Below are 27,930 nucleotides of genomic sequence, written 5' to 3'. Positions count from 1 at the left end.
CACACATTAATTTAGTATTATTCCTGACATGCTAGAAAAGTTTTAGGTCATTTGCTTGATTTTTAAGGTATTGCGCAACATTTATGACGTCAGAGCTAGTTACAGCAGACTGGCTGGCACACAATGGAAACATGTGAATTTACTACAGCGTGAGTAGGCTGCTTCCCTACACTGCGTTCAACTCCAGCTTTTGTTCCAAATTTTAATTCATTACATCAGCTTTTATCCCTACCAACGATAAAGTTGAGACGCATAATTTCTTCAAGAAGATGTAATTTCTTCAGATCAGTATGTATAATTGTTACACATGAAAAGAATAAAACTAAATCATAACAATGTTGTTCAACACACAAGCCATAACAGTTCCATACCATACTTCAGAAAGTATTATATGTAGCAGTGATTGTAATTTAGTGTTTATGATTTGTTCTAAATGATCTTTATGTAACAGTTGGCAAATTTTGTAAAGAAAATCAATCACCAAGGCAAGGCCTATAACCACTCGAGAGAAAATTTCCCACGGCTGCACTGATCAAAAGTATCCAGACCCACATGTAATGCAGAATTGACCACTAGATGTCACAAGAGGCGGACCCGCCAGTATGAATGGAGGTTGGAGTATCGTGATGTCAGTAGATGGTTGGTTGGTTGTTTGAGGTTAAAGGGACCAAACAGCAAGGTCATCAGTCCCTTGTTTCAAATAGACTCCATTCTGCTAACGGGACATCTCAGTATAGTCAGAAAAATAAAACGGATAAAGGGGAAACGTAAAAGGGCAGTCACGTTGTCATTAGTAAAAACAAATGAGGGAAGTTGGCAAGAGAACGAACCCAACACTATGCTGAAACAGCATAGGCAAGACCACCTGTGACTTAAAAGGTACAACTGCTATAATGCAGAAAGTACGTATGGGAATAGAAAAACTAACCAAGCCTTAAAAAGAAGGGGTAAAAACAGAGTAAAAGGGAAAGAAAAGAGGATTCCGGTCAGGGAGGTGAATCGGGAATCTCTGAACACTGCCTACAGTGGGAGACACCCAAACACTCACTGCCCTGCCCCAACACCAGAGGGAGATTAAAAACTTTAAAACTGAGAATAAAAACCACTCTCCCGGAGGAAACCTAGAACCAGAGAGACCATCCGGGAATCGTCAGCCAACATCAAAGGTAAAGTGTGGGGGAGTCTGTACTTAGCACGCAGAGCCAAAAGAAGGGGGCATTCAACCAAAATGTGGGCCACTGACTGGAAGGCTCCACAACCACATAGCGGGGGTGGCTCATCACGCAAAAGGAAACCATGGGTCAGCCTGGTATGGCCAATGCGGAGACGACACAGTGTGGTCGAGTCCTTGCGGGAGAGGCGAAAGGAAGAACGCCATGGGCCTGTATTCACCTTAATGGCACGAAGTTTATTAGACAGTGGAGTAGCCTCCCAAGAATTGGCCCATGACTGTGCAAAGTGGGATTTGATGTGAAGCCGTAAATCCGCTGCAGGAGGGTTTACAGAAAACGGGGGGTAAGTAACTGCTCCCCCAGCCAAACAATCAGCGAGCTCATTACCCGGGATACCCACATGGCCCGGGACCCATAAGAAGTCAATGGAACAAGCAGCACGGTGAAGATCAGCGAGATGGTCATGGATGGCAGAGACCAAGGGATGGCGCGAAAAACACCGGTCAATAGCAAGAAGGCCACTCATCGAGTCCGTACATAACAAAACGCGGTTGTGTTGGGATTGTTTAATAAAGGTAAGGGCCCGGGAAATTGCCATCAATTCCGCAGTAAACACCCCACATGAGGGTGGCAGTAGATGATTTTCCGTTCCAACGAAGGACGTGAAGGCATACCCAACATGATCAGCAGATTTAGAGCCATCAGTGTAAAAAACAACAGCATCCCGAAACTCCCATAAAATTTGGCGGAAAAAGGAACGGAACACCACCGGGGGGATGGAATCTTTCGGACCGCGGCGGAGATCCATCCGAATTCGAGGCCGAGGAACTAACCAAGGAGGGGTGGAGGGGAGGGAGCGAGGAAGACAGGACAAAGAAGGAAGCCGAAAATCACGGGTAAGAGACGCAAGGCGCAGCCCAACCGGTAAACCCGCCCGAGGGCGGGAGTCAGGCGGGCGACGTCCATGGTCTGGGAATAGAATTGAATAGGAAGGATGAGCGGGAGAAGAACGGATAGTAAGGGCATAAGACACCAGAAGCTGGGACCGCCGAACAGAAAGGGGGGGATCCCAGCTTCAACCAGGAGACTATCAACAGGGCTAGTAGGGAAGGCACCGGTGGCCAAACGGATACCACGATGGTGGACTGGATCCAGCACGTGCAGCGTGGAAGGAGCAGCTGAACCATAAACTTGACAACCATAGTCCAAACGTGACAGAACTAGAGCACGATAAAGACGGAGGAGGAGGGAATGGTCCGCACCCCAGGAGGAGTGGGCAAGGAAGCGAAGGACATTGAGTTTACGGAAACATCCTACCTTCAGGAGTCTGATATGGGGCAGCCAAGTGAGCTTGTTGTCGAAAAGAAGACCTAGGAAACGAAACTGTGGAACCACAGGCAATCTTTGTGCAGCGAGATAGAGCTCTGGATCAGGGTGGACCGTAGTACGGCGACAGAAGTGGACCACCCGCGATTTTAAAGGAGAGAATTGAAACCCGTGGGAGAGGGTCCATGCAGAGGCACGCCGTATAGCCACCTGGAGCTGCCGTTCTGCAGATGGCATCGAGGAGGAACTAACCCAAATGCAGAAATCATCCACATACAGGGCAGGGGCGACCAAGGGACCGACAGAGGCCACAAGTCCATCGATAGCAATGAGGAAAAGAAGGACACTCAAGACAGAACCCTGTGGGATGCCCGTCTCCTGGGTCCGTGGAGAACTAAAAGCAGTACCAACTCGAACTCTGAATGACCGATGGATCAGGAACTGGCGGATAAAAATCGGGAGTGGACCCCGAAGACCCCACTGATGAAGGGTTAGTAAGATGTGATGGCGCCAGGCCGTGTCATAGGCCTTGCGAAGGTCAAAAAACACTGCAACCAAATGGCAGCGCTGGGAAAAAGCCTGCCGAACTGCGGATTCCAAGCGAAGCAAATGATCGATTGGAGATCGTCCCTCTCGAAAGCCACACTGGTAAGGGGACAATAGATCCCGAGATTCGAGGACCCAAGTGAGCCGACGGGCTACCAGCCGTTCAAGTAACTTACAACCAACATTGGTCAAACTAATTGGCCGATAGCTGTCAACAGATAGGGGGTTCTGACCAGGCTTAAGGACAGGAACCACAATGCTATCCCTCCACTGAGAAGGGAAGTCACCCTGGAGCCAGATACGGTTAAACACCCGAAGAAGATGGTGCCGTTGTGGAGCACTGAGATGTTGAAGCAGCTGGTTATGAATGGAATCTGGGCCAGGAGCCGTATCATGAGAAGCAGATAGAGCAGAAAGAAATTCCCATTCAGTGAAAGGTTCGTTGTAAGATTCTGACTCACAAGTGGTGAAACATAAGGGGACAGCTTCAGCCTGCTGTTTTTGATGAAGGAAAGCAGCTGGATAGGAGGCCGACGCTGATGCCACTGCAAAATGTGTCGCAAGATGTTCTGCAAGAACTAATGGGTCCGTACAAATGCCATCTGGGAGGTGAAGGCCTGGGAGGGTGGACTGCCGATGGCAACCTTGGAGAGAGCGAAGTGTAGCCCATACCCGTGACAGAGGGACAGTGGAACCAAGGGAAGAAACGAATCGTTCCCAACATATCCGCTTGCTCTGTTTGATTAAATAACGGGCTTTAGCGCGAAGGCGCTTAAAGGTAGAAAGGCTGGCTACAGATGGGTGCCTCTTAAAGTGTTGCAAAGCTCGACGGCGATCACGGATGGCAATGGCAATGGCCGTACTCCACCACGGGACTTGCCGACGACGAAATTGTCCAGATGAGCGCGGGACAGCAAGGTTAGCAGCGCGAACAATCGCGTCAGACACGTCACGTAGGACGTCATCAATACAACCCGACAAAGAGGGAGAAAACTCGACCTGTGCAGTATATAGAGGCCAATCGGCGCGGTGGAAAGACCAACGAGGTAACCTCTCCATCGGGGAGCGGGAAGGGAGCGTGATAATCAACGGGAAATGGTCACTATCACAAAGGTCGTCGTGTGGCGACCAGTGTAATGAAGGGAGGAGAGAGGGAGAAGAAAGAGAAAGATCAATGGCAGAAAAGGTACCATGACCAGCACTGAAATGAGTAGGGGAGCCATCATTAAGAAGGCACAGGTCGTGGTCTGCAATAAATTGGTCGATAAGAAGACCTCGTCTAGATGGAAAGGCACTGCCCCACAAAGGATGATGAGCATTAAAATCCCCAAGGAGGAGGAAGGGAGGAGGAAGTTGCTGAAGAAGGGTGGTTAAGGCAGCAGGTGTAAGAGTCCTGTCAGGAGGGAGATAAAGATTGCATACTGTGACTGCAGAGTCTAAGTGGACCCTAACAGCAACTGCTTCCAATGTAGTTTGGAGAGGAATCCACGTGCTAGCAATGTCTGTACGGACCAACGTACAAACGCCACCAGAAGCCCGCAAGGGTCCGACCCGATTTCGACAGAAAACACGGAACCCACGGAGGGTCGGTGAGTGAGCATCAGTAAAATGAGATTCCTGGAGAACCACACAAGCTGCTGAGTAGGACGAAAGAAGGGATTTCAATTCCGGAAGGTGACGATAGTAGCCATTACAATTCCATTGGAGAACCACAGAACGATGGTTTAAATGAGGGCTGAACACGCTAAATCCAGTCATACCGCCGGGTCCCCACCCGTCACCGACAAGGAGGGGGCGACATCCATAAACGACAGGTCAGAATCCGGTTGTGAAGCCGGGGAAGGGACCTCCGGTGACACCAGAGGCTCTTTGTCCCGGGACTTATGTTTCTTCTTCTTTTCAGGCTGAGATCGAGGAGGGCTGTGTGGCATAATGGAGCCAGCTGCAGCAAGATCAGGAACAGAAAGAGACCGGGCGACCTGGGGGCCGATAGACCGCGGCTCTCGCGGTCGCCGCGCTGCAGCAGACCTTTGACCTGGAAGGTGCCGGGAAGGGGCATCCCGGGAGAGGCGCCCTTGACCGGCAGACGCCGAAGGAGTGGGACACTTCTCCGGCTGGGGAGGGGGAGCGGCGCCCAGAGGAGAAGGTGTGGGAGCCGCAGGGGAGGGGGGAAGGAGAGGGGTCCGGGACGGGGGTAAGGAAGGGGGAGGAAGGGATGAAGATGTAACCAAGGCGTAACTAGATGTCATGGACACAGGGTGCAATCGTGCATATTTCTTACGGGCCTCTGTGTAGCTTAAACGATCAAGAGACTTATACTCCTGTATCTTTTTTTCTTTCTTATAGACTGGGCAATCTGCTGAACGTGGAGAATGACTACCATGACAATTTACACATACAGGAGGGGGAACACAGGGACTCCCCTCATGGAGTGGACGTCCACAGTCACCACAGAGAGGGTCCTGGGTACAGCGAGAAGACATGTGGCCAAAACGCAAGCACTTAAAACACCGCATAGGAGGTGGGATGTACGGCTTCACATCACAGCGATAGACCATAATCTTAACTTTCTCAGGAAGGGTATCCCCTTCAAAGGCCAGGATAAAGGCACCAGTATCAATACGATTATCTTTAGGACCCTTCTGAACACGCCGAACAAAGTGAACACCCCGCCGTCCGAGATTGTCCCGAAGTTCCTCATCAGTTTGAAGGATGAGGTCTCTGTGAAAAATCACACCTTGTACCATATTTAGAGACTGGTGAGGGGTAATGGACACGGGAATTGTGCCAAGATGGGTACAGGCACGAAGGGCCGCAGATTGGGCAGCCGAAGCAGTTTTTATCAGTAACGAACCCGACCGCATCTTGCTCAGGGAGTCCACTTCGCCGAACTTGTCTTCAATGTGTTCCACAAAGAATAAAGGTTTGACACTGGTGAAAGTATCTCCATCAGTCCTGGTGCAAACTAGATAACGGGGGAAAGGTTTTGCCCCTAGACGACGGGCCTGACCCTCCTCCCAGGGGGTAGCCACGGAAGGGAAGGCCGAAGGGGCAAGAGAAGCAGCACTTGAGGAATCAGTACCACGCAGAGAGACGGCCGCAGAAGAGCGGCCAGAGGTTTGGACCCTTATGCGTTTCATCTGCATAGCGTCCGCCCTGATACCACCCACTCCGATCAGGGGCTCTCCTCACGGGCGCCACCCAGCCACAGCAAGGGCCGTCTGGCACGGCGGCCATTGCCGGGAGTTCCGATGCTCCAGGATGACGAGCAACCACTCCAAGGCATGCATGAGGAGGTCACAGCTCAGGTATCAGAAGTGTGATCCCTGTGTGTTCAGGGGGCTCAACCAAAAGGGTACATAGCGACCCCACCACACGGGCTGGCTACCGTGCTGGCTATGCACCCTAGCATCAGACAACGACGTAGAAGAAAAGGTGGAATATACTAGGAGGGCACACGTCGGAGACACTAGGTAAGGTGCTCTTCCCCAAATGGCTCACACTACGGAAGAGAAATTTTGGAATGGAGGTCAAACCCCAGAGGGGGACCAAGGAATGCCAAAAGGAGGAGATGATTACGCAACAAAGCCAGAGTGTAAAACCAACAGAACCAGGAGGATAGCGGGGGCCAACATAAGCAAGGACACCAATAGAGGGAGAGGAGAGGGCGAGGGGAAAGGGGTATGGAGGGGATAGGAGGGGAAGGGAAAGGAAATGCAGCCCGGGAGAGAAAGAAGGCTGCAATGGCTCGGGGCCCCGTGCTCGCCACGCACGTATCCACGAAAGAGTTGTGGACCCCCTGGGGGGGATGTCAGTAGAGAAGCTGAAACAGCGGAATGGGCTCAGGAGAGCTCAGTGACTCCAAATGTGGATTGGATGTCAGCTGAGTAACAGATCAATCAGCAGTATTTCAACCCTTCTACAGCTGCCCAAGTCCACAGTTGGCGACGTGATTGTGAAGTGGAAATGCGAAGGAACAACCACAGCTAAACCAGAACCTGAGGGTGCTTCTAGCGCATGAATTCGGCGAAGGAATGACGAGTGAGTTCCAAAGTGCTACTAGCAGTCCAGCCAGTACAGTGACTGTGCGTAGGGAGATGAAAAGAACAGGGACAATCGTTGAGCAGCTCCTCAACAGCCAAACGTTTCAGAAGTCAGTGCTAAGAGACGTTTGAGAAGGTGCAGAGGGCGATGCCACTGGACAGTGGACGACTGCAAACAAGTTGTAGGGTGCAGTTTGGTTTTGATTATTCTATAATTGAGAACAACTGTGAAAGGTGAAACGACAAGTTTAATGTCGCAAATTTTTCTCACAAAATTATGCCTTTACACAGTATTCAACCTGACACTATAAAAACAGCGCAATGGGTAACACATCTTGCCAATATCAAAAGTGATATAATTTTACACACAACAATGTTAAATATTAACTCTCTGAAAGAACATTAATCCTAAACACAATATTATGAAAGTTTAATTGGAAGTTTCTTTGCAAAATTGCTCCTACACATACGTTATTATGTTGGCCAGTACTACGAAAATCGTCCGATTCCGGTTCGATACTATCTAGGATGACAAGTCTACGGTGGATGGTTAGTTAAGTCACAAATATGAGTGTAAGATTATCCAAAGCCGCTCGAGTTTACAGTGGCCGCAAGCTGGTGAACCAACAAAGTTTACGCCTCTGCACATGGTACTTACCTTAAGCTCGACGCGCTGCCGACTGCAAGGCTGCTCTCTCCCGCTGAAATTCCTAAAAACTAATCTGACCTTGGCTGAACTTTCCAGCATAAACTTTCCCTATGTTTCTCGTTATGCAAGAAAACATGTACTCAGCCCTATTCTTAGTATGTGGCGATATACACGCACATGGTTGGAGCAGCGTGCATATTATAGTGTCCTCTCAGTTCTCGCACGAACAATTAACTAATTTGGCTGGTTCGTTTCTCCGCAGTTGGAGCTAAACGTTGCTACAGCTATTTTCTAGCTGGAGTGCAGCCTCTGTGAATGCAGTGTAATTGAAAACGGAAACCACGTGTGTACGTGTACCTCACCCCTCATGGTAATGTACATGTGCGTCAGTGAAAAAGACCAATAAAAAGGTGTTAGCATGTGGACGTAATGTGCTGTTCCAATCTCTTCTGCACCTAAGGTCCATCACCGTTCCCTTTGGATCCCTACGTAATTCGGTGCTCTCCGATACACACGATCGAACAGCGGAGGAGTGGTACTCAAGCGTCAACTTTAGGTTACAGTATCTCCGGATGTAATTAACATTTTACAATGCAACAAACGGCACTGATTACGTATTTGTTTATATGTTCAGATGTGCTAACAAAACTACGGGGTTCCATTTAAAAAAGCGTAGGTTTGTGTTAAAAAACATACTTCCGTGCATTTTTGTATGGTTTGTATTAAACAATTATAGTAGCCCCTCTCCTCACGTTCGGTCTGTGGAATCGGTTCGTCAGTATTTGATGTGGTTTCCGAAATATATCCAGCGGTAATGTTAGGTGACTCACCCTGTATTTACGTCGCTCGAACCTCTCTGTCAGTCAGTCGCGGTTACAGTTTTCACAGTTACCTTCACAAAAATGTTTTAAGAGCAGCGCGTACTATGCTGTACAGACCACGTCACCCAACTCGCAGCCACATTCCTGCCGTGTGAATTCTTTTCGGCTGCAAACAGCATCTTACACTGCATCTTGAAGCCGTGTTAAGGTTTAGAGGGTTAGATACAGTACGAGCGACAGCAAGAGAATGGTGCAGTCGCATTTTGATTTTTTTGTTAACTTAGATATTCGCATATAATGATAAGATGACAGTTCATTCTGCAAAGAGAAGTAGGTTGTAGATGAGACATTGTACGAAAATACCCTACTTTCAATTAACTTCACTCTAGTAACAGATTCAGTCGCCAATGTCACATATCTGACACATTTGCACGACAAATCGTGCCAAAAATAACGAGCTATTTAAGGATGTTTAATTTTGTGCGTATACTAAACATCAAATTTGTGTAGCACGCAAGTATAAATAGGAAACCCACCAAAGAAGGCTCTCCAGTTTTTGGAGCTCGTAAGTTAACATGATGCCTGCTTAATCAGCTTTTCACAGAGCAGGATATATGACGCCACGTGCACATCGCAATAGTCACATATACTAAAAGGAAGAGATTAAAGGGCCCCAAACAAGCGACGAATTGCAGCTATCCGTCACATTAGCGTGTGATCGCTTTATAGATCGCATTTGTGTGAGGGATCGTAGCGATCGGTCACTGATCGCATGGAAATCGTAGGCAATCAGGCATGCGATGTGTGATATATTACGGCTTGGTTGCAACTAGTGTGTTTAGTTATTAAGCATGGTTGTGTAATTTTGTTTCGTTTCGCTTTGATCATGTTGAGTAAGAATGTTTACTTTAGAATTTATAGGTACACCATGAAATGATTTTTTCAGTGATCAGTATTTTGCAGCTGAAGCCTAGAACTGATGGGAAATTCATAGTAATAGTCACGATACACTGACCTCATTTGATGATTTTCAGTTACTTATGAAACAACTAGAAGCATTATTGAAGTTCACTTTTCAGCAGTATGACGTACCATAATATGAACTGGATATTTTAGTTTAAATGTTCAGTGGAAAACTATTACGCAGCTATACCCAAAGCCAATGTAACTCTCACTTGTAACAAGAAAGCAGTGCGGCTATTGATAACATTTCTATAGACACACCGAGAATTCAGTACAAATTGTGTAAATACGCGCAGTGAAACTATAAGACTAATGAATCAGAAAGTATTTGAGGGCTAATCAAAATCGAATTGCATTACACAGCCCTCTTGGAGTCAGTGAAATATATAATTTATTCTGTAAAGTAACTTACAGCTCCCAAAAGAAGCTTTTCAAAACAAGTTTAAAAAAATACAGTTCTTTTTTTTCTTTATTTTTCCAAATATTTGTGGTGATTCGAAGATGAACCTCCATTTCTGCTAAAGATAGCTGTACATTTTCCCTAGCAGAACTCATAGACACATAGACACATAGACACAGTAGTGTTCGCAATATTGGCTGAAATTGCTTGCAAATCGTTCGTGTGTGGCGCGTATCGCTTGCAACAGATTGCTGCAATCCTCGCTCGTCTGTGGAGATCTTAAATGACGTTGCACAAGAAGTATGGTAGCTGATTTCCTGTGGAAACTTATTCATTGGTTTCGTCACTCGCAAACAGTTTATCACGTTTCAAAATAACCTAGACCTTGGGCACTGCAACAATCAACTTCTCACCACGAACTTCAGTCACAAAACAATAACAATAATATTGGATACATATTTAAATAAACTTTCTAAATGCTATGTTGTACCACCAGAAACATGTTTACGTGCCATCACTGTGTCCTGTGCTGTGATTAGCTGACAGAAGTAAATCAGGCAGGTGCCATGTTGATTTACGTGTTGATGGTTTTCGTATTTACGCTTACGTATTACGAAAAAAAACGTAGTTTAACTGAAGCATCGCATCAATGACGTATTCAAACCGCGTCCTTTTGGTAGGACTTTTTGTACAAAAATATTGGGAAATTTGACGTCTGAGAATAAAACTAAAACCAATATTCCGAACAAACGGTTCATTACTGTTGAAGAAGAATTTTTGTCGATGATACCAATAAATTTTTGAGAAGTTTCGACAAAACTTCAGGTAAAGGAAAATAAAAAAACACTGCGTTCCAACTTCGAAGTAGGTGAACAACACAAGTCCACGAAAATCTGTGTTCACACAGCACCAGATTCTTGTTTCAACCATATGATGATAATGATGATCTCTATTATACATACCTAGAGTGGCAGGCTTCATCTGATTAAATATTCTGAAGGGATACAAATGTAGTGAAGGAGCAACTTTCAACGGCAGCAGGAAATGTGGACATTTTCAAAACTTTTGTGTTATGTTGAAGGCAGCTTACATGTTGAAATATAGTTGGTGGCTGCTTATTTTCACACAGGAGGAACCTGTTAACGGATCAGCGGCCTAATGTCTCAGCAGAGAGCTTTGAAAATGTTTTCTTCTCAAAAACTTTCAACAGTGTATGGTAGCGAAGTCATTTTTTCTTCAGTTGATGAGACCTCATGGGTTTAACATAAATGATTTCTAATTTTTTGAGTACTGTAAATAAATGTGATCTAGAATGTCAATAAATATAATGTAGCTGAAACATACAATTTCATTTTCAACATAACCTTGAAATAATACAAAAATAAGGCACATATGGTATTTCGTAAATGATTCATCAGAAACTAACACCAAAACTCGTAAAACAAAATTGGCAAAAAACGCCAAATCTGGCAAACTATAACACCAAAACTCTCAAAAAATAAAACAATAATTGGCCATAAAAACTACACTACTGCCCATTAAAATTGCTACACCACGAAGATGACGTGCTACAGACGCGAAATTTAACCGACAGGAAGAAGATGCTGTGATATGCAAATGATTAGCTTTTCAGAGCATTCACACAAAGTTGGCGCCGGTGGTGACACCTACAACGCGCTGACATGAGGAAAGTTTCCAGCCGATTTCTCATACACAAACAGCAGTTACGGGCTTTGCCTGGTGAAACGTTGTTCTAATGTCTGGTGTAAGGAGGAGAAATGCGTAACATCACATTTCCGACTTTGATAAAGGTCGGATTGTAGCTTATCGCGATTGCGGTTTATCGTATCGCGACATTGCTGCTCGCGTTGGTCGAGATCCACTGACTGTTAGCGGTTACCCTTGACGCTGCTGCGATGGTGTACTCAACGACGAACCTAGGTGCACGAATGGCAAAACGACATTTTTTCGGATGAATCCAGGTTCTGTTTGCAGCATCATGATGGTCGCATCCGTGTTTGGTGACATCACGGTGAACGCACATTGGAAGCGTGTATTCGTCATCGCCATACTGGCGTATCACCCGGCGTCATGGTATGGGGTGCCATTGGTTACACGTCTCGGTCACCTCCTGTTCGCATTGACGGCACGTTGAACAGTTGTTACATTTGAGATGTGTTACGACCCGTGGCTCTACCCTTCATTCGATCCCTGCGAAATCCTACATTTCAGCAGGATAATGCACGAACGTATGTTGCAGGACCTGTAGGGCCTTTCTGGATACACAAAATGTTCGACTGCTGTCCTGGCCAGCACATTCTCCAGATCTCTTACCAATTGAAAACGTCTGGTGAATGGTGGACGTGCAACTGGCTCGTCACAATACGCCAGTCACTACTCTTGATGAACTGTGGTATCGTGTTGAAGATGCATGGGCAGCTGTACCTGTACACGCCATCCAAGCTCTGTTTGATTCAATGCCCAGGCGTATCAAGGCCGTTATTACGGCCAGAGGTGGTTGTTCTGGGTACTGATTTCTCAAGATCTATGCACCCAAGTTGCGTGAAAATGTAATCACATGTCAGTTCCAGTATAATATATTTGTCCAATGAATACCCGTTTATCATCTGCATTTCTTCCTGGTGTAGCAATTTTAATGGCCAGTAGTGTATTTTCGTATGTCTAAGTATACACACTTTAAGATTATGTAAAAACTTTATTATGGTATCACATATCAATAACACTCTATGGGCGTTGCGACGTTGGCAACAGAATTGCAAGTGTCCGTCTGACGGCAATAGTGGTCGTGCGGGATCTGGTGAACACAATGGTGCACGTCCACTGTGCCACACCTCCAGCAGCTCGGTACCACGAGTGGCCTATGCCGCCGCAGTATAAGGATGGCCAGTGGCAGCCGCTCAGTTCACTTGCACTTGGAGCCAATTCGCTGTGACACCATCGTTGTGCGTACTCCAGTGAGCCTTGTCGTTGTTCACACTGAGATAGGTGGACTGTTTCTTGCTGCATTGTTCGTAGTGACTCTTCGTATGCTTGGAGAAATACAATTTAAGTAAACCTTCTGTTTGTTGTGTTAACTTGTTCACTAATCATTTCTGCTCCTGTCCAGCTTTCCTACAACGACAGCTGCTACACCACTCTACAGTCGATCTCTCTTTACCATTGTGTATGAAGTCACACACAACACATCCACATCCACATCCACATCCACATCCACATCCACATCCACATCCACATCCACATCCACATCCACATCCACATCCACATCCACATCCACATCCACATCCACATCCACATCCACATCCACATCCACATGGATACTCTGCAAATCGCATTTAAGTGCCTGGCAGAGGGTTCATCGATCCACCTTCACAATGCTCTGTTATTCCAATATCGTACAGTGCGCGGAAAGAATGAACACCTATATCTTTCCGTACGAGCACTGATTTCCCTTATTTTATCGTGGTGATCGTTCGTCCCTATGTAGGTCGGTGTCAACAAAATATTTTCGCATTCGGAGGAGAAAGTTGGTGATTGGAATTTCGTGAGAAGATTCCGTCGCAACGAAAAACGCCTTTATTTTTTAATGATGTCCATCCCAAACCCTGTATCATTTCTGTGAGACTCTCTCCCATATTTCCAGATAATACAAAACGTGCTGCCTCTCTTTGAACTTTTTCGGTGTACTCCGTCAGTCCTATCTGGTCAGGATCCCACACCGCGCAGCAGCATTTTAAAAGAGAACGGATAAGCGTAGTGTAGGCAGTCTCCTTAGTAGGTATGTTACATTTTCTAAGTGTCCTGCCAATAAAACTGTCTTTGGTTAGCCTTCCCCACAACATTTTCTATGTGTTCCAATTTCAGTCGTTCGTAATTGTAATACCTAGGTATTTAGTTGAATTTACGGCTTTTAGATCAGACTGATTTATCGTGTAACCGAAGTTTAACGAGTTCCTTTTTGCTCTCATGTGGATGACCTCACACTTTTCGTTATTTAAGGTCAACTGCCACTTTTCGCACCATTCAGATGTCTTTTCTAAATCGTTTTGCAGTTTGTTTTGATCTTCTGATGACTTTATTAGTCGATAAACGACAGCGTCATCTGCAAACAACCGAAGACGGCTACTCAGATTGTCTCCCAAATCGTTTATATAGATAAGAAACAGCAGAGGGCCTACAACACTACCTTGGGGAACGCCAGAAATCACTTCTGTTTTACTCGATGACTTTCCGTCAATTACTACGAACTGTGGCTTCTCTGACAGGAAATCACAAATCCAGTCACATAACTGAGAATGTTCCGTAAGCAAGCAATTTCACTATGAGCCGCTTGTGTGGTACAGTGTCAAAAACCTTCCGGAAATCCAGAAATACGGAATCGATCTGAAATCCCTTGTCAATAACTCTCAACACTTTATGTGAATAAAAAGCTAGTTGTATTTATCGAATAATTAATGCAATTTCTTCGAATAACGATGCGTGTTTTGTTCCTTTGCCATGTCTTGTTTTGCAATATCTTACTAGAAAGTCAGATAATTGGGCAATGAACTGAAACATAACAAACTGAAATGTAAATTAAAACCTCACTATTGATAAGAAAGAGAAAAAAATAGGCCACACAGATATATAGCACATGGTAATTAATGTAACTGTAGCAATGCTATTCATTTTCTATCGCTGTATACTGTTTTATTAGTTAGAAATAAACATTATCGTTACAAATTGCAACCAGATGGTTGCTGCTGTACACCATCAACAATTTGTATTACATGACAGTCACGGTCTCCAATCATGGTTTTATTTGACAAAATTGTAATAACTTTATCTTGTCAATTAGAAAAAGGTTGTAGCCCCAGCCCCACAGTTTAAATCTATCAACAAGTTTCAAAACTACACACACTCTGCTTCGGAGTGAAAGATTCAATATGGAGCCTTAAAAATCTTTTTTTTATCTTTTTTCGTGGTCATAACTCTTTCACTGGTGATCATAACTGTTTCACTGTTTTAACAATACTCACTAACAAAAACTTTTTTAATTGGCTCTTGATATTTCTAATTTCGTACAACATAAACTTTATTGAAAGTGTGTGTATAAAAAGGTGTGATTGTTTCTGTTCCCGGTAACGTTATTGATACTGCATCTCTTTCACTGGACAATAGTTACGGGAAAAAGTTGACTCGTAATCCAACTTAGGCCAACTGTCGTGAGAAAACTGGACACCGTATATTGGTAGTTAATTTTGAGAAGCGACGACTTCTACGAACATAAGTAAGCTCGTCCAGGACAGTAACTTGAGGTCACGGCGGAGGACTGGGTTTACCGGGATGAGATAGTTACGTGGCGACACCATATCGTAAATTCACTGAAGTTGCGTAGCGGTGACGTTCCGTTCCTACGCTGACTAATGCAAACACGTCACTTACGTAGCAGAGTGCTTTCGTCACGTGACGAGACGCGCCGCGACGCCTGGTGCTCACACCTACCGCCGGTCTTTGGCAGAGAGAACAGCGCAAGGTCGCAGCGAATAAGCGGCGTCCACTCCCTGAACGTGCGTCTGCACGGACCGTACATAGAGGCTGAAAATTGCTGATGTGGCCCGGTGACGTTTCCGGCCAGTCTAATTGCAACCACATGTTCGGCAAGATTACCGACTACTATTGGCCGGCAATGTTTACGGCAATACCTTCTCCGGCCAGAAATGTTTACGCGGGGCCCATGAAACAAACGATAACAAAGAGATAAATTAATAAAGGGGACACTGGAAGATGCTGACGAATGTCGCACCATTTGAACATTGAGTGAGATTCCCCTTGTGTGATGAAAAGTTACTTAAAATTAATTTCCACTAGTTATTTCAGCGTAAGGATAAGCAGAGCAGAAGTAAATGCAATCAGCCTAGCAGCTAGGCTGATCTTTTATTTTTCGACTGGTGAAATCTTGGTTTGCACTGGAGTCGCGTATGTCTTGGGTGGAGCGGCCTGTCAGGGCCTCCAAGACAATTCAGATTCCCTCTCACTTAATATACCAAAGTGAAAAATGCTCCTAACACAGCACAAAAAAGGCGAATGTGTTCTGGGCTGAGTTAGGGATGTAAAAGAAGGGAACTAGCTTTTCGATTTATCTAGCAGCTTCGAAGACATTTAAATCAAAACATCTTTACATGTACGCGATTTTAATCCAAACTCCCCCACCCCCCACCCCACCCCACTCCACTCCCCCCCTCCCCCCACACACGCACACACGAAATTTTAGACCAGTAGAAAAACTGTTTCAGCTATTACGTGTTTACTCTTCAGCCATTTGATATTTTATGTTATTTACTATGGCTGGCGAGTCTTCTGGATTTCTGGCACAGTATCACGGACTTTTACCCATAAATTGCAATAGCTATGAGAACTCACTGCGCTGGGGAATCAGGCTTAACTCGGAAAAAGGGCGAATACGTAACGATGTTTTGATTTAAATGTCTTTGAAGCTGCCAGACAAATCGAAAAGCTAGTTCCCTTCTTTCATATCCCTAATTCTGTACAGGACACATCGCCTTTTTTTGTGCATTTTTCATTCTGGCTCCCAACTTTACAATAATTTTGACGATGGACTGGCATAACTTGGCAACCGAGGTAGATTTTTTGACTCGGGCGACGACTCATTCGGTGTAGGATTTTTTTATTGTCTTTCAAACCATGTTGCTCGTATCGTGGCATTGGGCAAAACTTTCACAAAACAACAAGACGACCATTAATTACATGTACAGGGCTATTACAAATGATTGAAGCGATTTCATAAATTCACTGTAGCTCCATTCATTGACATATGGTCACGACACACTACAGATACGTAGAAAAACTCATAAAGTTTTGTCCGGCTGAAGCCGCACTTCAGGTTTCTGCCGCCAGAGCGCTCGAGAGCGCAGTGAGACAAAATGGCGACAGGAGCCGAGAAAGCGTGTGTAGTGCTTGAAATGCACTCACATCAGTCAGTCATAACAGTGCAACAGCACTTCAGGACGAAGTTCAACAAAGATCCACCAACTGCTAACTCCATTCGGCGACGGTATGCGCAGTTTAAAGCTTCTGGATGCCTCTGTAAGGGGAAATCAACGGGTCGGCCTGCAGTGAGCGAAGAAACGGTTGAACGCGTGCGGGCAAGTTTCACGCGTAGCCCGCGGAAGTCGACGAATAAAGCAAGCAGGGAGCTAAACTTACCACAGCCGACGGTTTGGAAAATCTTACGGAAAAGGTAAAGCAGAAGCCTTACCGTTTACAATTGCTACTAGCCCTGACACCTGATGACAAAGTCAAACGCTTTGAATTTTCGGCGCGGTTGCAACAGCTCATGGAAGAGGATGCGTTCAGTGCGAATCTTGTTTTCAGTGATGAAGCAACATTTTTTCTTAATGCTGAAGTGAACAGATACAATGTGCGAATCTGGGCGGTAGAGAATCCTCACACATTCGTGCAGCAAATTCGCAATTCACCAAAAGTTTACGTGTTTTGTGCAATCTCACGGTTTAAAGTTTACGGCCCCTTTTTCTTCTGTGAAAAAAACGTTACAGGACACGTGTAGCTGGACATGCTGGAAAATTGACTCATGCCACAACTGGAGACCTACAGCGCCGACTTCATCTTTCAACAGGATGGTGCTCCACCACACTTCCATCATGATGTTCCGCATTTCTTAAACAGGAGATTGGAAAACCGATGGATCGGTCGTAGTGGAGATCATGATCAGCAATTCATGTCATGGCCTCCACGCTCTCCCGACTTAACCCCATGCGATTTCTTTCTGTGGGGTTATGTGAAAGATTCAGTGTTTAAACCTCCTCTACCAAGAAACGTGCCAGAACTGCGAGCTCGCATCAACGATGCTTTCGAACTCATTGATGGGGTCATGCTGCGCCAAGTGTGGGAGGAACTTGATTATCGGCTTGATGTCTGCCAAATCACTAAAGGGGCACATATCGAACATTTGTGAATACCTAAAAAACTTTGAGTTTTTGTATGTGAGTGCAAAGCATTGTGAAAATATCTCAAATAATAAAGTTATTGTAGAGCTGTGAAATCGCTTCAATCATTTGTAATAACCCTGTATTTGTCTACTTTCGTACAAAATTTGAACCTGTTCGCACAAGTCTAAAACACGGAAGTGGCGCACGTAGAAACACTCACGAAAAACATGTTTTTTACACACAAGATCCGAATGAAGCCAGATTTTTGAAAGAGTTTTCGATTTCATTGTGGGAACGCGTTTTGTAGTTAATTTATTTTAAACCGTTTCACATACTAATGAATTTGACGTGCTACATTTAGCACGAGTTTCAATGATAGTGTCTTGACAATGGGTAAAGATTACTGAAGGGAAAAAATTCATTTTGACTTTGTAACGTCCCCTTTGAAAAATTATGAATGAATGTGCTGGTAAACTTCTATGTTATTTGATTTTCAAGCAGCTGAGCAAAACTGAACGTACTCAGACATTTCTCTCTTTTCTTTTTCTGATCATCACTAAACTGACACACAATATTTTTAGCGCAACGCAATCTGACTTTCAATAATCCCCACAAAAGAATGGCCCTGACTAACAATAACCTATACCTTTCATGAATCACTTACCTCACAAAAATCTTCGTTACTCGAACTACTGCAATACAGAGAGCGCCCATACTGCCAGCTAAATAAAAGACTAACTACTGAAGGCACTAACTACTGATAGGTTTAGTTAGCAGATGAAAGATTTTGATAGAGAACAAAGTATTTACCTTAATAATGTTCAAAAGTCATCATATATCAATTAATGACCTCCATCTTTACAAATTCCCTTTTTCTGGCGGATACACGTCCAGGTCGTTCGCTTATAGCAACCTCTCAAAACTCTGGCATCTCTCTCTCCACATTCACCACTGCTGGCAACTCACCTCGAACTACGCAACGATACGCGCTGTTCACATCCAACTGGACAACACTACAATAGCGAATATTCCAACAACACCAACCAGCCACAGACTGCACACAGTATAATCAGTGATTTTCATACAGAGCGCTACGTGGCGTTACCAACATAAAAACCTAAACAGCCTACTTACAACTTTATCCATTTACCTACCTTTGCGCAAAGTTTGAAACAATTCGTAGAAATTTAAAGCACAGAAGTGGCGCACTTCAAGAACCTCCCAGAAGAACGTGTTTTTTGCATGTAAAATCCAAGCAAAGCAAGATTTCTTCTAACGGTTATAACTTATCTTAGAGCAAGGTCCGATACACTGGTGGACCAAATTGAATCACCAGTCCCACTCCAGTCTAGAGTTATTTAAGGGTGATAGTTTTTGCACATAAAATACGAACAGTGGACATACAGATAATGCCATTAGTTTAGCATCAATTTCAGCCCAATGAAAATATTTGGCAAAAGGAATTAATCGATTCACACAATTTGCCTAGGTGCTAGTTCCCGCTTCTCGTTCAGACCTTGCTTAATTTACTGTAACAATGCTACAGCAAGATAGATGGCCGCTGGTCCGGGCTAAACCAAAACCTTTCTTTACACCATGTTCCTAGCTCAGACAGGAATTGAGCACCAAGATCTCACAAATGGCTATTCTGTCCGTCCTTTTCACACGTTGTTCTTTCTCCGCGCTGTTAAGATAATCAGATGCTCCTCTTAACATGGCGAGGAATAAGCAAGAAAGATTTTATTAAAATAAAAGTACTTTTCGTCTAGCAAAATCTTTGGCATGATATGATCATCACTGGAGCGGCATGTCTCCTGGGAAAAATGGCCTGTCTGTTTCTCAGACAATGGAGACCCCCCCCCCCCCTCACTCACTATATACAGGCGACACTGTTGGGGAGTTAAAAGTGCACTCTTTTCATGAAAGCCAGGGGTCCGCTAAGCTAAAATTTCACTGTAATGCGCTGGAGAGCTACAGCAAAATGAAGACAACAACAACAGTACAGCTACACACATCAAAAAAAAGTTTTGCATCACCCCTGTACTCTGAACTCCTGAAGATAGACGTCGACTGTGGATATTGTATCACAGACAGTCCCTTTGACTGTTCATAGATGTCACTAAACCCGCCCAAAGATGTAAACAACCATGCATGAGCAGCGCCTATTAGACGGAGGGGGTCCGACAGCTGATCAGTTCCAGTCATTCCACCAGAAAGGAGGTAGTTGTCTGTAGTTCAGCCATGCCTAGACAGTCAATACCGCGGGAAGATCGCGTTCGCATTGTTACTTTGTGCCAGGAAGGGCTCTCAACAAGGGAAGTGCCCAGTCGCCTCGGAGTGAACGAAAGCGTTGTCCGGTCATGCAGGAAATACAGAGAGACAGGAACTGTCGATGACATGCCTCGCTCAGGCCGCTGGGAGAGTATGTTTACTATAACTCCGGACGTGAGTAATGGGTTGAACATCCAACCAGCGCTCGTCCACTAGAAAATGTCTGCAGTTCGCTAATTAGTGAAGTTATGAAAAAGTGTTGGTCTTTATTCTCCCATACTTTTCCAAATTCCACAGCAGCTCTTCTGTATACTTTGGTAGAGTAGTAGCACTGGCGGAGCGGAAATGATGGAAATGGATGACTCGCAGCCTAAGGGCTGCTTGTGCCACTGGAGACAATAAGTTTCACGTTACGTGCAATGACTCGGAACATTGATGAATGCAATCGTTTCGTACTTGCAGCAATAATAATATCTTTTTTATGCTAAGAATTGAAAACCCATTCAAGCTTGCACATGAAACCTTTATTTGGATGGAATACTAGGTCCGGTTAACAATCTAGCCATCTTCAGACCATTACACATTCCTGATTAGTATTTGTGCCATTTCGGCTGTATGCAATGTTCAAATCTTTCTTGAAATGACAACATCCATACATGACGGTTAAAAACAGCTTTTTATCGTTCGTGGCCAGGGTATCTGAACGATGGACTGGCCAGGAACGATGGAAAGTTGTTTTTAACTACGTCACGTATGAATGTTGTAATTTTAAGAAAGATTTTAACGATTTGTAAAGCTGTTGGACACCAGTACTGATCAAGAATATTTTGTGATCTGAAAATGGCTAGACTGTTAGCCGAAAGTAGTAATCCATCCAAGTAAAGAAAATTTCATGTGTCATTTTGACTTCGTGGGTTTTCAGTCCCTAACATAAATTACAACAGATCGTGTAACCCCTGGTTGACAATGTCAGCAAACTTGAAAATGATATCTTTTCCATAGGAATCCGTTTACCGCCATGTCACTCTGCTGTTCTTCTAGCTCAGTCTTGGAGGTGCTTATGCGCTCAGACGGGTAGGAGTGGCATTCGATGACATAGGGCGGATGCCACTACAAGGCAATAACTTGTCAGCTGCGGCCGTCTCACTCAGTCACCCAGGCGTGCATTCCACATACAGTATTTTGTCTGCGTGAATACAAAAGAGCAATGTGACTACAAATTGAATGGAATATCCATGCACTGTTGTCATGAGGTTGCACTTGTATCTGCAGTCAGTTAAAACTACTGAGAACAGAGTTGGTATTATTGAGAAAAAGAGACAACTTTTATGTCATATGTTAAGTTTACTCTGTTAACATACTCTATAAGACTCAAAAAACGACGCACCACGAAGGGCTTATGAAAATGGGACAGAAATAGTTAGATGTGATGCACATCTACAGACAAAGATATGATTTCGAGTTCAGAAACGTTGTATGATTTATTCAAGAGCTTCACAAATTGAGCAAGCCGATAAAGCGTTGGTACACCTCTGTCCCTTATGCAAGTAGTTATTCCAGTCGGCACCGATTCATAGAGCTGTGTGAATGTGGCAGCGTTTACATAAGCCTTCTGCTGAGCACACGTGACAGAAATGGAGTTTGACAAGTTATTCGTGGATGAACATTGCCAGAGAACAGACAAAAATTCGCTTTCAAAAGACGATGACATTGTCGGAAAAAAGGAAGAAAGATTTGGTTTAACGCCTCGTTAAGGTACTGTGGCCCATGTGTGTTCATATTGGGTTCCGTTCTAAAAGAGGTGACTGAGATAACATTAAATTGTAATAATTACAACTGAGATCAAGGGTAGACATTTATCATGACACGTTGGTAGACTCTGGACAGCATTCTCGAAGGGAGACGAATGCCTGATCCTTTTAGGGAGGTGGGAGTGGCTGTCTCAAACATGGCGCCTGCCCCTCTCGATGAGGTCCATGAGAAAGAAAGGCCGCCGTGCGTACGTCGCAGAAAGTGACACTGCGGGTCTTACAAGTGCCAGCAGCCATCTCTGGTGCGGAGCGAGTAACCATTACAGACGATTTTAATAATTCTTGACTGCACATTTAAGAGCATACAAGCTCTCGATAGTACACGACAAAGTTAAAACCTTTAGTGAGTATCATTTCACTGACATATTGATTTCTCGCGGACCCTGCTCAGAGCCGAGCTTTCGCGAAGTATGGTGTACAAGGTGACTACTTTGCAGTCACAAGTTCGTTGATGGGCCCGTATTTCTCGCGGACCCTGCCTCACGACGCCTCACGTCTCTCGGTCCCACAGTGGGATGGAGCTGCCACGAGCTGTCCAATTTGCCTTCCCGTGCATGAGCCACTGTTTCCCTCCTCTGGCAGGAGGAAGACGCTGCTGCCTTGACTAACCCAGAAATTAGAAGTTTTACTTATGTTGACGATGGAGGAGACAGTTGCCGAATGCTCAAGAATTTTATTCCAAATGACACAGCTTCAAAACCAAGATTTGTTTTCTTGTACAGTGTCACTAAATTGATAAAGTGGACGTTTCGGTAACGACTGCAGTGGCCAAGAGGAAATCCGCTACAGCCGTGTCTGAAACGACAGTTTTATCCATTGAGCGACAGTTATTTTACAACACATAGCGGCTCTATACCTCCAAAGCTTTTTTGTTAACTGATTCCAGAAGTAAAAGTCTCCGCACTTACATTATTATAACCACATTTTTATTTTGAGTGCCAATCTGTCATTCCAATATTTAACTACATTTTCTGAGACGTCCTGTTAAACCCACAGGACAGGACAAGTAGTTTAAATTGTGGAAAGGGACCAAAATAAGTGGCTGTCAGTCACACTCGAACATACAACTTTACTTATTTGATCAAACACTACAAGAGCCAAGAAAATTAAAAAAACCACAGCATTGAATTTTGGAACTTAATAACCAGCTGAATACGCCATACAATCTCCTGCCTTAAGGGCAAGAACACTTTAGTTTAAAATCGGCTGAAGGCCAATAACTTAAGACTCACACCAAAATCAGAATTTTTAAAAGGCTGAAGATCCATCACTTAAGACTCAACAAAATTAAATTTTTGAACAGGCTAAAGGCCTTACTTAAAATAGTTCTTTAAATTAGGCTCAAGGTCCAAACAATCTTACGCCTTAAGGGCAAAACAACCTTAATTTAAAAACTGGCTAGAAGCCATACAAATACAAATAACAAGAACAGATAAGGAAAGGCAGTACACCCAACGGCGCTCAGAAGTTTCAAACACTAACGCTCGCTTAGGTGAGACAGGAGATACTAGAAGGTGTCAGATAGATTATATAATGGGAAGACAGAGATTTAGGAACCAGGTTTTAAATTGTGAGACATTTCCAGGAGCAGATGTAGACTCTGACCACAATCTATTGGTTATGAACTGTAGATTAAAACTGAAGAAACTGCAAAAAGGTGGGAATTTAAGGAGATGTGACCTGGATAAACTGACTAAACCAGAGGTTGTACAGAGTTTCAGGGAGAGCGTAAGGGAACAATTGACAGGAATGGGGGAAAGAAATACAGTAGAAGAAGAATGGTTAGCTTTGAGGAATGAAGTAGTGAAGGCAGCAGAGGATCAAGTATGTAAACAGACGAGGGCCAGTAGAAATCCTTGGGTGACAGAAGAAATACTGAATTTAATTGATGAAAGGAGAAAATGTAAAAATACAGTAAATGAAGCAGGCAAAAAGGAATACAAACGTCTCAAAAATGAGATCAACAGGAAGTGCAAAATGGCTAAGCAGGGATGGCTAGAGGACAAATGTAGAGGCTTATTTCACTAGGGGTAAGATAGATACTGCCTACAGGAAAATTAAAGAGACCTTCAGAGAAAAGAGAACCACTTGTATGAATATCAAAAGCTCAGATGGAAACCCAGTTCTAAGCAAAGAAGGGAAAGCAGAAAGGTGGAAGGAGTATATAGAGGGTCCATACAAGGGCGATGTACTTGAGGACAATATTATGGAAATGGAAGCGGATGTCGAGGAAGATTAAATGGGAGCTATAATACTGCGTGAAGAGTTTGACAGAGCACTGAAAGACCTGAGTCGAAACAAGGCCCCGGGAGTAGACAACATTCCATTAGAACTACTGACAGCCTTGGGAGAGCCAGTCCTGACGAAACTCTACCATCTGGTGAGCAAGATGTATGAAACAGGCGAAATACCCTCAGACTTCAAGAAGAATATAATAATTCCAATCCCAAAGAAAGCAGGTGTTGACAACTGTGAAAATTACCGAACTATCAGTTCAATAAGTCACGGCTGCAAAATACTAACGCTGATTCTTTACAGACGAATGGAAAAACTAGTAGAAGCCAACCTCGGGGAAGATCAGTTTGGATTCCGTAGAAATGTTGGAACACGTGAGGCACTACTGACTCTACGACTTATCTTAGAAGCTAGATTAAGGAAAGGCAAACCTACGTTTCTAGCATTTGTAGACATTGAGAAAGCTTTTGACAATGTTGACTGGAATACTCTCTTTCAAATTCTGAAGGTGGCAGGGGTAAAATACAGGGAGCGAAAGGCTATTTACAATTTGTACAGAAACCAGATGGCAGTTATAAGAGTCGAGGGGCATGAAAGGGAAGCAGTGGTTGGGAAGGGAGTGAGACAGGGTTGTAGTCTCTCCCCGATGTTATTCAATCAGTATATTGAGCAAGCAGTAAAGGAAACAAAAGAAAAATTCGGAGTAGGTATCAAAATCCATGGAGAAGAAATAAAAACTTTGAGGTTCGCCGATGACAGAGACAGCAAAGGACTTGGAACAGCAGTTGAATGGAATGGATAGTGTCTTGAAAGGAGGGTATAAGATGAACATCAACAAAAGCAAAACGAGGATAATGGAATGTAGTCGAATTAAATCGGGTGATGCTGAGGGAATTAGATTAGGAAATGAGACACTTGAAGTAGTAAAGTAATTGTGCTATTTGGGGAGCAAAATAACTGATGATGGTCGAAGTAGAGAGGATATAAAATGTAGACTGGCAATAGCATTGCAAGCGTTTTTGAAGAAGAGAAATTTGTTGACATCGAGTATAGATTTAAGTGTCAGGAAGTCATTTCTGAAAGTATTAGTATGGAGTGTAGCCCTGTATGGAAGTGAAACATGGACGATAAATAGTTTGGACAAGAAGAGAATAGAAGCTTTTGAAATGTGGTGCTACAGAAGAATGCTGAAGATTAGATGGGTAGATCACATAACTAATGAGGAAGTATTGATTAGGATTGGGGAGAAGAGAAGTTTGTGGCACACCTTGACTAGAAGAAGGGATCGGTTGGTAGGACATGTGTTGAGGCATCAAGGGATCACCAATTTAGTATTGGAGGGCAGCGTGGAGGGTAAAAATCGTAGAGGGAGACCAAGAGATGAATACACTAAGCAGATTCAGAAGAATGTAGGTTGCAGTAGGTACTGGGAGATGAAGAAGCTTGCACAGGATAGAGTAGCATTGAGAGCTGCATCAAACCAGTCTCAGGACTGAAGACCACAACAACAACAACAGGTGAGACAAGTAGTCGGCCCAACCATTATCGATCCGACGACAACCCAACCGTCAGATAGTCAACGGACCCACCGACAAGATAACTTCCGCTCCACCTGACCAGCACACAACAGGGAGTTCAATGGGACAACGTACAAATTACTGGCGCCCACAACCAATTATACATTGAGCTGTCAAACTACACACCGTGCTGGACAGCGACAACACGATGAGGAAAATACACTGCCTGAATTTACGCCAACGGCCAGGGCAGGTAACCGGAACGTTAACGGGCACAAGGCAGAAGATTCCGCTGGTGCACAATTCATAATAACCAAGTACAGTTAAACTCTACCGGAGGGTGGCTAAAATTTGCCAACTTGAAAACACACGTTCTTACTCTCGGGAATGTCCCAACAGCCGACAACGAAATCCAAACGACACAATGTGAACAGTCAAAACTCAACTTTCGTGTCCAGGATCGGTGAGCCACGGACCTCGTAGCAATGGGAACAGCAACACACACTCCGATCGCGCGTAGACGCCGCCAACGGCCCCGGACAAACTACGCGCCGCAGAGATTTCCTCGCTGCTCCACACCAACCGACCAACTGCTCGCACACAGCACAGCCGGAAACTATAAGCGCCAGACCAAAGATAGTACAAGGAGCCAATATCGATACACACCGCTGCTGCCACTCGCGGGAAGAGAGGATAACAGCATAATAGCGATAACCGCGGGAAACTAAACACAGAATAGCAATCAAGGTTTAATCCAACGTATAACATGAGTCAGCCACGGCCCATTTTCTTTTTCGTATTAAGGAAAGGAAGGTTAGATTCTAATGTTTCGTCGATGCAGAGGTAATTAGAGACGTGATTAATGTATCAGCTGGACAAAAATGGAAATCAGTCGTGGCCTCTCTGGTGAGCCGCCCGGAATGGCCGAGCGGTTCTAGGCGCTACAGTCTGGAACCGCGCGACCGTTACGGTCGCAGGTTCGAATCCTGCCTCGGGCATGGATGTGTGTGATGTCCTTAGGTTAGTTAGGTTTAAGTAGTTCTACGTTCTAGGGGACTGATGACCACAGAAGTTAAGTCCCATAGTGCTCAGAGCCATCTGAACCATCTGCCTCTCTGGTGAAACCATCCTGGAAGCTGCTTTAAATGGCTCAGAAGCTACAGAAAAGTTAAATCAAGATTGATACTCTGGCAATCACGATGAATGTTTATCGTATCATATTATATTTTTCCTTCCGTTCTATTCATAGACGATGGGAGTCTTGACTGTGACTGTTCTGTGCGACTTCCTACATGTCTCATTTAATTTTTGTGCATCTATGAGAGCGATGGGACTGAAAAGCAAACATAGATCTCATCTCTAGAACAAGTTTTTCGAGTTTTCTGTGTAGGTCTTCGGGGGATACTAAACATATTTGTCGAGAGTGTGTCTTTACAGATTCCGGTAAACTATCAATCCAACAAAATTATGATCATTCGCGATGACCCTCTGTGCGTACGCTCCAAGTCCAACTCAGTTTGAATTGCAGACACTTGCGCAAAATTTCCGCACAGGCAGTCAAGACTATAAGCACTCTGCTGACTACAGACCCCACGTACTGGCCTGTATGATCACAAGGCCTTTCGGAGACTAGGGCATATGCAGGATCAACAAGGCATGCTCCAGCATCCACGTCCTGAAAACAGCCTCTTCGCGCGGTTCCAAATGGGTGGAAGAATATTTCTCAGGATAAGAAATGGCTCATGTATCAGACGATGCACCTTAGACTTCTTGCTGGTTTGGATGCCAGAGGAACCATATCCTCTACAAAAATCTGACTTTTCTCTACGTCTGTCCCTGTTACGTTTGATATAGGAACATGCTACGTACAAAGCATTAGTGCAAATACTAAACAGGCCTCTAATAGTCTCTTGCAATACAACGTTATTACTGTTTCGTTTACAGATACGAAGAGAAAATGAGCTGAAAATGAACGATTCGGAGATACAATTCTGTAGTGTAGTAACTGAGGGGAAGAACTACACAAAACTGGAAAAGTAACACTATAACTGAGAAAAAAATAAGTGAGAGACTCGGACAGTTGGGATGGCAATTTGCGACTACACCCTACTGATGGTCACTTTTTATGCGCCATCAGCCAGTGTCCTGACAACATTAACGCATCTGAAAACGAATTGACATATATTTTCACTAAAACACCTGAAATTAC

Source organism: Schistocerca piceifrons, chromosome 2, assembly GCF_021461385.2.
Source record: "Schistocerca piceifrons isolate TAMUIC-IGC-003096 chromosome 2, iqSchPice1.1, whole genome shotgun sequence".
NCBI classification, from domain to species: domain Eukaryota; kingdom Metazoa; phylum Arthropoda; class Insecta; order Orthoptera; family Acrididae; genus Schistocerca; species Schistocerca piceifrons.
The sequence above is the reverse complement of the archived record's forward strand: the minus strand, read 5'-3'. Positions refer to the sequence as shown.